The 11088-nt window shown below is 30.7% G+C and overlaps 1 pseudogene; it reads left to right on the top strand.

Annotated features, from left to right (window-relative positions):
- The first annotated feature begins 6329 nt into the window (after nt 1-6329).
- On the top strand, nt 6330-7264 carry LOC117191501 (annotated as a pseudogene).
- Nucleotides 7265-11088: the final 3824 nt, after the last annotated feature.

The raw sequence follows: 11088 nt of genomic DNA, 5'->3' as shown, positions 1-11088 counted from the left end.
GTTGACTAAAAGAATATATATATAAAGTGTAAGCTGCTCTAAAAAATGATAAAAATGATAATATAATTATTGTTAATCATGATCAAGAAACAATTCTATTTTTATAAAGAAATTTCTCCTAATAAATTTAATGTAGGAGGAGCTGCTATATTAGCTGAGCTTAATAAAAATCATCATAATGTTATAGCAGGTATAAAATTTAATAATCCTTTATTAATTAATAAACTTCGTCTACCTAAACGTTCATAAGATACATTAGCTAAACAAAATAATCCGGAAGAACAAAGCCCATGAGCAATTATTAATGTGTATGAACCACATAATCCTCAATAAGTTATTGTTAAAAGACCAGCTAATACAATTCCTATATGAGCAACTGAAGAATAAGCAATTAAAGCTTTTAAATCAGTTTGTCGTAAACAAATTAATCTTACTAAAACACCACCCACTAAACTAATTCTAATCCAGATAAATCTATATTTTAAATTTATTAATTGAAGAAACGAAATAACCCGTAACAAACCATAACCTCCTAATTTTAATATAATTCCAGCCAAAATTATAGAACCTGAAACAGGAGCTTCAACGTGGGCTTTTGGCAATCATAAATGAACTAAAAACATTGGTATTTTTACTAAAAAAGGACACAATATACAAAAATATAATAAATCATAATTAAATATATAATTATTTATTAAATAAAAATTTATTGAATTTACTTCATTTATTACATAAAAAATACCAATTAATATAGGTAAAGAAACTAATAAAGTGTAAAATAATAAATAAACACCAGCCTGTAAACGTTCAGGTTGATAACCTCAACCTAAAATTAAAAATAAAGTAGGAATTAAACTTCTTTCAAAAAATAAATAAAATATAAATAAATTTATTCTTCTAAATGTTAAAACTAATAATAACAATAATAAAATAACATTTAATAAAAATAAATTTTTATAATTATTATATTTATTAACACTTTCTCTAGCTAATAATATTAAAGAACAAATTCACAAACTTAACAAATTTAATCCATAAGAAAGCATATCACTCCCTAAAAAATAAGAAATTTCAGATCAATAATTTATAAAATTATTTATAATTAAAAAAATAAATCTAATAAAAAATAATACAATTTGTACCATCCAGTACATATTATTAATAAAACAAATTGGAGATAAAAATACTAAAAAAAATACTAACTTTAACATTATATAATTCTAAAAGATTGAAAATAATCATTACCATGAGTACGAATTATAGAAACTAAAATAGATAAACCAAGAGCACCTTCACATACACTAAAAGTTAAAAATATTATTCTAAAATAAATTTCATAATTTAATAAATTTAAATAAATAAATAATATAAAAAACAATATTAAAACAATAAATTCTAAACTTAATAATATAGAAAGTAAATGTTTTCGATTAGAAACAAAACAAAATAAACCTAAAATAAATAAAATTATAGGTAATCTTCAATATAAAATTATAATCATTAGTTTTAATAGTTTAATAAAAACATTGGTCTTGTAAATCAAAAATAAAATATATTTTTTTAAAACTTCAAGAGAAAAGAAATTTCTTTTTCATTAATCCTCAAAATTAATATTTTAAATAAACTACCTCTTGATATTATACAATTAATTCTATATTCATTAATTTTAACAACTTCAATTATTTTTTTAAATATAATTCATCCTTTAGCTATAGGATTAACTTTATTAATCCAAACAATTTTTATTTGCCTAATTTCAGGATTAATAACAAAAAGTTTTTGATATTCTTATATTTTATTTTTAATTTTTTTAGGAGGAATTCTGTTGGACAGAATTTCGCTGCCGTTGCAAGGGAAGTTCTTGTACCGAAAAGTAAAAACGCAACCATTCATATGTAAGGTTTATTTGTGACTAATAAATGCTCTGCTCGCAGGCAGATAGAGACCGAACGAAAGGGAGAACAAAAAGGGAGATAAGAGAACGTCGCTTCGTTACGTCTCTCACTCATACATACGTCTACATACTCATATGTCTGTCAATACATGCGTGCATTGCTAGAGATGGTCATTCTTCAACACCCTTCCTCAATGCGTGCATGCTTCCATTTAACTCAATTTAAACTTAATAATTTTGTAAATTCGACATGCTTTCTCTTAGGGAGATTCTTGGTCAAGATATCTGCAATCATATCTGTTGTACTAGCATACTTTAACTTAACTTGACCTTCTTCTACAACCTGTCGTACAAAGTGATATCTAATATCAATATGCTTGGTCCTTGAGTGATGCACTGGGTTCCTAGCCAGCTCTTGTGCGCTCAGATTATCGCCATATAAGGTAGTTGAGGTAGCTTCATCTCCACAGCCAATTTCAATGATTAAGCGACGTAAGAATATGGACTCCTTACACGCAGCCGACAGTGCCATGTATTCTGCCTCCGTGCTGCTAAGTGCCACGCTGCGTTGTTTCTCAGATCGCCAAGAAATTGGGCCACCTGCCAAAAAATAAACATAGCCCGTATACGACTTCCGGTTAGTTCGATCGCCGCCCCAATCCGCATCCACATATCCAGTAAGTGGCTGGTGACACCCTTTGTAGTGTAGTTTGAAGTTCATCGTCGCTGCCAAGTACCTCAGAACGTGCTTCACACCAGCCAGATGCTCTGCGTGCGGATCTTTGTTCCTCTGGGCCAACTTTGCAACTGAATGCAAAATGTCCGGTCTGGTTGTGAGTGCCAGCCACATCAGCTCACCAATCATGGATTGATACATGACAGGATCAACCTTTTGACACTGCTCATTAGTACAATCCACCTGGAACCCCGCATCCAACGGAGTAGCCACTGGTCTACATTTGCCCATGTCGTGAGCTTGCAATAGTTCCTTGATGTATTGCGAGTGGCCTATGGTGATAGGCCCAAGCTCACCTTCACGGTGCACCCCTAGGCTTAAAAACAGCTCTGGAACACAGTTGTCGATACATTCGAACGCATTTGAAATAGCCGATTTGATACCGAGCATGTCCTCTTTGGACTGGCATGCTATAAGTAAATCGTCAACATATACCAAGATTAACGATAAGTTACCTTTCCCTCTCTGCTGGTAGAGGCACGGCTCGTTGTCACAGGAAACAAAACCCAGATTAGTCAGGACGCCATTCAGCTTCGAATTCCATTCCCTTCCTGACTGCTTCAATCCATATATTGCCTTTTTAAGCAGCATAGCCTTCGCTGGATAAGCTCGATCAATGTACCCTTGTGGTTGCTTCATGTACACCGTATCGCTCAGGTCACTGTTGAGGTATGCCGTACATACATCCATTTGGTTGACATATAATTTCAATTCTGCTGCTAGCGCAAGAATAAATCGCACGCTCTCCAGTCTGCAGACTGGAGAAAATGTTTCCGCATAGTTTATGCCGTTCTGCTGGGAGCAACCTTTTGCCACCAGCCGCGCCTTAAAACGTTCGATTTGACCATCTTTGTCGCGTTTCAGGCTATATACCCATTTGCATCCAACTGCTCGTTGTCCTGCCGGTAAGTCTGCCAACTGCCATGTCTCGTTTGCCATTAATGCCTCATATTCGCGTTGCATCGCTTCGGACCAATGTGATGCATGAATACTGATCAACGCCTCCTCGTAGGATACTGGAATCTTTACGTCGCTGGCAACCAGAGCACCAAGAATGTTGTACTCCTTTCTCGGACGGCCAGGTTTGCCGGTCCGAATCAGCCTTGGTCTGCCAGGTCCAACGCGAGGAGCTGGCTCATCTGACTCAACCTTTTCTGTTGCGCTCTCGTACCCATCAGTACCGCTGCTACTGGGATTCAACCCGTCAACGCTTGCACCATGGCTGCTGTCTCCACCGCTGCTGTCAATGTCATCAGTATCGCCGCCTGACTGCATGCTAACTTCTGCCTTCGGAAGTTCGAATGTGACTGTATCCTTGTCGTCTTGGATCTCATCAAAGAGAACATCTCGCCTCTCAATCACCTGATGAGACACAGGGTCATACAGTCGATAGCCCTTAGCCGCTACTGAATATCCAATCATGCGATATTCTTTGCCTTTTGGTTGAAGTTTACTCTTCCTTGGACCCTTGTCCAAAGCTACTGCAACGGAGCCAAAAACCTTTAGATGACCAACAAAAGGTTTCTTACCAGTCCACGCTTCCATAGGCGTCATACTGGTCAGCGCCTTGGTCGGTGATCGATTCCGTACATACACAGCTGCGTTGACTGCCTCAGCCCACAAGGATTCGCCTAATCCTGACTGGACCAGCATACATCTTGACATTTCCACCAGAGTGCGGTTTGCCCTCTCAGCAACGCCGTTTTGCTGTGGAGTGTACGCCACTGTCAGCTGCCTCTCAATCCCATTAGTTTTCAGAAATTCATCAAACGATTTGTTGACAAATTCACCGCCATTGTCGCTCCGGATACATTTGAGACTTTTTCCCGTTTGCCGTTCAACCAGGGTTTTGAACTCGACGAACTTTTGGAAGACTTCATCCTTTGTCCGCAGGAAATACACAAATATACGCCTTGATTTGTCATCGATGAAGGTTAGAAAATACTTTGATCCAGCAAGCGACTGTGTGCCAAAGGGCCCGCACACATCTGCATGAACTAGTTCCAATATATCTTGAGCTCAACTGGTGGTTGCAACAGGAAATGGTTGCGCATGAATCTTGCTGACCATACATGTTTTGCAATTCATATTCGCCTGGAAAACCATATTTTCAATGCCGCGCACCATTCCTTTGCTGATCAAATCTTTCATACTACTGATGTTCAAGTGGCCGTACCGTTTATGCCACAGGGCACCATCAGCCTTAACCGCCGCAAAACAGTTGTTTTGTTTTCCTCGAAACATATACAAGTTTCCAACTCTGTTCGCCTTTACAATGCATTCGCCATTTTGGATAACTCGTGCATATTCTTGTCCAAAAGTGACGAAACATTTATTCTGTACAGCGCTGCTCACCGAGAAATAATTTCCATTCATTTCGGGCACATAGAGAACATTCTTTAACAGCAGCGTGCATATCTCTGTCTTCAGCTCTACTTCCCCTTTTCCTTCAGCTTTTAGGAAACCGGAGTCAGACAGACCAATCATTTCTATGTGTTTCTCGAACTTTGTGAAGAACTGTTTCTCACAACACATGTGGCTTGTGGCACCACTATCCAAACACCACATACTCTTTTTCAAATTATCTGCGTCCAACGCATTTAATAGACTGCACTGCTTGTTCTCCACTCTTGCTGCCCTTTCCACATTTGCGCTCTCCTTCTTACACTGAGCCTTCATATGCCCGCGCTCACCACACTTGAAACATATCATTGTATTGTTTCTCTTCTTTAGCGCTCTGTGCGCGGCCGGCTTATGTACTGCGGTATATGCCTTTGCGTATTCCTTTTGATCTTCTGTGTTTCCCTTTCGTTCGCCTTCTTCCTTCAGTTTTACGCATAGAACATCGAAAGTCGGCAGACTGTCGCGCGTCTCTATGGCGACAACGAAATTTTCGAATTGTTCTGGAAGGCTTGACAACAAAACAATTGAGCGCAGTTCATCATTTAGCTCGATTCCTACTGACCCAAGGCCATCAAGAATATCCACGAACTCATTAATGTAGCTTGAAATGCTTTGCCTTTGGTCCATGCGCTTGCTTAGCAATTTCTTGTACAGTTAAACCTTTCGTACAGGTCCACTTGGTTGATGAACACTCTTTAATTTGTTCCATGCTTCGGACGACTTACTGCAATTTTTAATGTATCCCAACTGTGAAGTTTTCACACTCAATGTGATCATGGCCAGCGCCTTTTCATCCTTGGCCTGCCAATTCACACCTTCGGGAACATTCGTTGGTAGCAGGTCACCAGATGCCACACTCCACAATTCAGCGTGCACCAACACAGACCGCATTTGAATACACCAGGAGTCATAATTTCCCTCCTCTAATTTGTCTATTTGATACATCCCGCTCATTGCTGATTATCGTTTAGTCTCTGAGTCACACCGATGTTAATAGTTCGTAACTAAAACAATCACTTTACTTTTAATTTACAAAATCCGAACCTGGGCCCATAACCTGTTGGACAGAATTTCGCTGCCGTTGCAAGGGAAGTTCTTGTACCGAAAAGTAAAAACGCAACCATTCATATGTAAGGTTTATTTGTGACTAATAAATGCTCTGCTCGCAGGCAGATAGAGACCGAACGAAAGGGAGAACAAAAAGGGAGATAAGAGAACGTCGCTTCGTTACGTCTCTCACTCATACATACGTCTACATACTCATATGTCTGTCAATACATGCGTGCATTGCTAGAGATGGTCATTCTTCAACATAAACCTTTACGAACTTCCCATCCATTATTTAAAATTGCTAATAATGCATTAGTAGATTTACCAGCCCCTATTAATATTTCAAGATGATGAAATTTTGGTTCATTATTAGGATTATGCTTAATTATTCAAATTTTAACAGGGTTATTTTTAGCAATACATTATACTGCTGATGTTAATATAGCTTTTTATAGAGTAAATCATATTTGTCGAGATGTAAATTATGGATGATTATTACGAACTTTACATGCTAACGGAGCATCATTCTTTTTTATTTGTATTTATTTACATGTAGGACGAGGAATATACTACGGATCTTATTTATTTACACCTACATGATTAGTAGGAGTGATTATTCTATTTTTAGTAATAGGAACAGCTTTTATAGGATATGTTTTACCTTGAGGACAAATATCTTTTTGAGGAGCTACTGTAATTACAAATTTATTATCCGCCGTACCTTATTTAGGTATTGATTTAGTACAATGAGTATGAGGTGGATTCGCTGTTGATAATGCAACTTTAACTCGATTTTTTACTTTTCATTTTATTTTACCTTTTATCGTATTAGCAATAACAATAATTCATTTATTATTTTTACACCAAACAGGATCTAACAATCCTATTGGTTTAAATTCTAATATTGATAAAATTCCTTTTCACCCTTATTTTACATTTAAGGATATTGTTGGTTTCATTGTAATAATCTTTTTATTAATTTCTCTTGTACTTATTAATCCTAATTTATTAGGAGACCCTGATAATTTCATTCCAGCTAATCCATTAGTTACACCAGCTCATATTCAACCTGAATGATATTTTTTATTTGCTTATGCAATTTTACGTTCAATTCCAAATAAATTAGGTGGAGTAATTGCATTAGTGTTATCAATTGCTATTTTAATAATTTTACCTTTTTCTCATCTAAGAAAATTCCGAGGAATCCAATTTTATCCTTTAAATCAAATTTTATTTTGAAATATATTAGTAACAGTAATTTTATTAACTTGAATTGGAGCCCGACCAGTTGAAGAACCTTATGTATTATTAGGACAAATTTTAACAGTAATTTATTTTCTATATTATTTAATTAATCCTTTAGTTAGAAAATGATGAGATAATTTATTAAATTAATTAGTTAATGAGCTTGAATAAGCATATGTTTTGAAAACATAAGATAGAATTTAATTTTCTATTAACTTTACTAAATTAAATTCACTATAATAAAGAAAATAATAAAATTTTAAATCCAATAAAAAATAATAAATAATTTAAAGAAAAAGATAAAAAACATTTTCAAGCCAAATATATTAATTTATCATAACGAAATCGAGGTAAAGTTCCTCGAGCCCAAATGAAAACAAAAGAAATAAAAGTAAGCTTTACATAAAATAATAAATTAAAAACATCACATCCTAAAAAAATTACACAAAATAATATTCTTATAAATAAAATTCTTGCATATTCAGCTATAAAAATTAAAGCAAACCCACCTCTTCTATATTCTACATTAAACCCTGAAACTAATTCTGACTCACCTTCAGCAAAATCAAAAGGAGTTCGATTTGTTTCAGCTAAAGAAATAGTTAACCAAACTAAAGCTATAGGAAATAAAATAATTAAAAATCAAATATAAATTTGGTAAACAAAAAAATACATAATATTATAACTACCAATCAAAAATACAAAAGATAACAAAATCAATGCTAAACTTACTTCGTAAGAAATTGTTTGAGCAACAGCTCGTAATCCACCTAATAAAGCATAATTTGAATTAGAAGACCAACCAGCAATTATTACAGTATAAACTCCTAATCTAGTACAACATAAAAAAAATAATCCTCCTAAATTAAAAGAATATAATTTAACGAAAAAAGGTATACATATTCAAACAAATAAAGATAAAAATAATGAAAAAATAGGAGAAATATAATATCTTAAATAATTAGACAAAAGAGGATAAGTTTGTTCTTTTGTAAATAATTTAATTGCATCACAAAAAGGTTGAGGAATTCCTATTAAACCTACTTTATTTGGACCTTTACGAATTTGAATATATCCTAATACTTTACGTTCTAATAAAGTTAAAAAAGCTACACTCACTAATACACAAATAATTAATAATAAACTTCCAATTAATGATAAAATAAATTCTATATAAAACAAGTACTATTTGTAATAAAAATTACATAAATAAATTCTAAATTTATTGCACTAATCTGCCAAAATAGCTTTATTTATATTAATAATATTCTTTTTTTAAATATAATTATTCTAATATTTGGTCCTTTCGTACTAAAATATTATAATTTTTTAAAGATAGAAACCAACCTGGCTTACACCGGTTTGAACTCAGATCGTGTAAGAATTTAAAAGTCGAACAGACTTAAAATTTGAACGGCTACACCCAAAATTATATCTTAATCCAACATCGAGGTCGCAATCTTTTTTATCGATATGAACTCTCCAAAAAAATTACGCTGCTATCCCTAAAGTAACTTAATTTTTTAATCATAATTAATGGATCAATTATTCATAAATTAATGTTTTTAAAAATTAAAAGTTTTTTAAATTTTAATATCACCCCAATAAAATATTTTTATTTATTAAAATAAAATTAATCTTTACAATTAAAATAAAAAAAATATAAAGATTTATAGGGTCTTCTCGTCTTTTAAATTTATTTTAGCTTTTTGACTAAAAAATAAAATTCTATAAAAAATTTAAATGAAACAGTTAATATTTCGTCCAACCATTCATTCCAGCCTTCAATTAAAAGACTAATGATTATGCTACCTTTGCACAGTCAGAATACTGCGGCCATTTAAAATTTCAGTGGGCAGGTTAGACTTTAAATTTAATTCAAAAAGACATGTTTTTGTTAAACAGGCGAACATTATTTTTGCCGAATTCTTTATTTAAACTTTTCATTAAAATTTATCTAAACAAAAAAAAATACTAATTCTATCATTATTTCTTAACTTTAAAAATTAAAATTAATATTCTAATAAATAATTAAAATATAATAAATAATTTAATTTATAAAATAAATTATAACACATTTTTTAATAATTGCTAATTCTAAGCATATATTTATTAAATTTATTTATTATTTTTAAAAATTTATTTTATAGCTTATCCCATAAAATATTAAAATTATAAATTATTAATTTAAATAAAAAAATTAATAAATTTATAATTTCTGAATTAAGTTCATTTCTTAGAAAACTAGATACCTTTAAAAACGAATAACATTTCATTTCTAATATAATATTATAAATAATTTTATTACATTAACTTATATATTATATTAACTCTTTTAAAATCGAGAAAAATATATTTATACTTTTTATTTAATAAACACTGATACACAAGGTACAATAAATTAAATTTTCTTTTAAAATAAAAATTTTTCAAATTATTTCAATTTTCTTTTACAATACTATTAAACTATTATTAAAATTATTTTTTCTTTAAACAATACTAAAACTTTAAATTTTACAGTTATTTCTAATATTTAAATTTTAAACAAAAAAAAATTAATAAATAAAAACTAATCAATCTATATTGATTTGCACAAAAATCTTTTCAATGTAAATGAAATGCTTTACTTAATAAGCTTTAAATTGTCATTCTAGATACACTTTCCAGTACATCTACTATGTTACGACTTATCTTACCTTAATAATAAGAGCGACGGGCGATGTGTACATATTTTAGAGCTAAAATCAAATTATTTATCTTTATAATTTTACTACCAAATCCACCTTCAAAAACTTTTTCATAATTTTATCCGTATAAATAATTTTATTGTAACCCATTATTACTTAAATATAAGCTACACCTCGATCTGATATAAATTTTTATTAAAATTATTGAATATTATTATTCTTATAAAATATTCTGATAACGACGGTATATAAACTGATTACAAATTTAAGTAAGGTCCATCGTGGATTATCGATTACAAAACAGGTTCCTCTGGATAGACTAAAATACCGCCAAATTTTTTAAGTTTCAAGAACATAACTATTACTACTTTAATATTTATATTTACATTTTAAATAATAGGGTATCTAATCCTAGTTTTTTAAAAAAACTTTTTAGCTTCAATTATTTTTTATACAAATATTTTGAATATAAAATTTCACTTAATAAATTCAATTTTCTTTTAATTTATAAATTTAACTAATTCTAAAAAAAATTTATTTGTATTATTAGTGTAACCGCGACTGCTGGCACCAATTTGGTCAATACTCTTTAATATTGCTATTTCTAAATTTCTTTAATTAATAATACTAATTACTGCGAATAAATAAATTATAAATATTTTTAAAATAAATATAAATTCATACAAAAATTTACATATAAATCAAATTAATAATAACGTTTTAAGCCAAAATAAAACTTTAAAATTATAATAAAAACTGTTAATAAAATTCATTAGTAAAATTTTATTTATAAAAATAATAAAATTTAATAAATAAAATTTTATAAATAAATTTTTATAAAAATAATTTTTATTAATTACTAAATCTGATAAAATCCCTGCAATAAAATAATAATTACAATTAATAAATTAATGATTTTAAATTTTAATTACTAGTAATTAATTATCTAATAATTTTATTCCCCCCGAATAAAAAATTTCTTATTAAATAAAAATTCTTGTAAAAAAAATCATAAAAATTTAATTATTTATTTATTATACTTATTATAAATTTTAATTTATATAATAATAAAA

Source organism: Drosophila miranda (genome assembly GCF_003369915.1).
Source record: "Drosophila miranda strain MSH22 chromosome Y unlocalized genomic scaffold, D.miranda_PacBio2.1 Contig_Y1_pilon, whole genome shotgun sequence".
NCBI lineage: Eukaryota > Metazoa > Arthropoda > Insecta > Diptera > Drosophilidae > Drosophila > Drosophila miranda.
Note: the sequence above shows the minus strand (reverse complement) of the source record. Positions and strands in the feature narration are given on the sequence as shown.